The sequence below is a fragment of the Ammospiza caudacuta genome, chromosome 1 (assembly GCF_027887145.1).
Source record: "Ammospiza caudacuta isolate bAmmCau1 chromosome 1, bAmmCau1.pri, whole genome shotgun sequence".
In the NCBI taxonomy this organism is placed as follows: Eukaryota; Metazoa; Chordata; class Aves; order Passeriformes; family Passerellidae; genus Ammospiza; species Ammospiza caudacuta.
This window is the reverse complement of record NC_080593.1, coordinates 15,187,738-15,189,337: the sequence shown is the minus strand read 5'-3', so window position 1 is coordinate 15,189,337 and position 1,600 is coordinate 15,187,738.

Here is a 1,600-nt window from a genome sequence, read left to right as displayed (position 1 = left end):
TTCCTGACCACCATAATAATCCCAGATCTGGCAGATCTCTATACTGGGAAAGCATTGCACCCTCTTTCGGTGTCTTCAGGGTGAATTCTTCCAGTAGAGGTGTTAAAACAGGACAAAAAGAGAAGACTATAAAGTTTTATCAGAATTTAGGATGTGGGTGGTTTTGATGTTGCATGTGTCAGGAGATGATGCATATGAGGATGTGGCACATCTCACTAATAATTCAAGATGGGGAAAAAAAAGAGTTAATGCTAAAATATTTGCTTTCTCTAATATCTACGGAAAAATTGCTCTCCATTACACTGAAGAGTTGCAGCCCAGTCCCTAGTGCTGCTCTGCACATCTCTGTCAGCATTTTCCTCTCCTTGTTCCAGACCACCACCTAACGGCGAGGCTCAGGCCGGGCCTGCCCGGCTGCTGCGTGCTGGGGATCGTCACAGACAGAGCTCACAGCCCAGCTCAGCAGGGGACAGGCAGGCTCCTGCCAGGAGCAAACCTTCCCCTGCCCTTCCCACTGAGCCTTGCTTGGACAGCTCTAACAGGCTAAGGCAGAGCTGCTCTCCTGCACTCGTGGCAGCAGGGCTAGCTGGTATTAAATTCTTTTGCAGAACTGAACTGTGTGACCCGGATCAGCACTAACAGGCCTCACTCACTAATTGCTTAGGACATTCTTATCCTAGAGCCTCATTGCTGTAGATTACTGAAGCTTAGTACTTACTCTAAAATAACTTGCTCTATCTGTGACAGTGCAGAGCAATCTCCCAGGACAATGGCAGGCTGGCTCCTGTTCCTTGCCCCGTCCTTCTCACGCGGATCAAGCAGGGCAGCCGCTGCGCCGTCGTCAGTCCAGGCTCTCTCCTGCTACTGGTGAAGAAATTAGTTACTCTAAATTAGTTCCCTAATAAATGGCTTCTAACTCTCTCTTTCTTCCCCTCTGTGGATTTTTTTTACTTACTTACTGGGAATCTTTGGAAAAAAAAAATAGTGCTCCTGCTTTGACTACCTTCTCTATGAAAACCAGCTGTAGCAGTTGCAGTTAAATGCCAGTAAGACTGGCACACTCACTCCCCAGGACACACTCATGGAAAACACTGGTGAAGTTCTGACTATTCCCATACTGAGCCATGCATGCAAACAAACAGAAAATGTTCACATAAAATACTCAGTGAAAATACTCAGTGCAACCAGCAGTATCCCAAAGTAGACAGTTTTAACCTCCAATGTGTTCATTTGGTTGGACTCAGCTGTCTCTCAAGTAAGGGACAGGAGTAGTTGCAGTTTTGGCTGAGCTTATCCACCTACTCCCACTCACCCTGTTCCTGCAGCAGCAATCCCTCATCCCCTGTTGCTAGTATTTTGCAGGATTTCTGTATGGACTAACACACCTGTATTAAACCATACCCTATGGAGAACCTGTATGTTTGATATTCACTTCTCCAGTTGTTCACTCTGCCATCTGTTTAACTCCACCTGGTGGCACCTCACAGGTTAAGCCTTCAGGAAACTCTAAAATTTAGGACAGTCCAGTTTATCCAGAGGCATTACATTTTCAGGCACATTAGATATTTCAGCCACCATTATTCATTAGCTCATTTTTTTA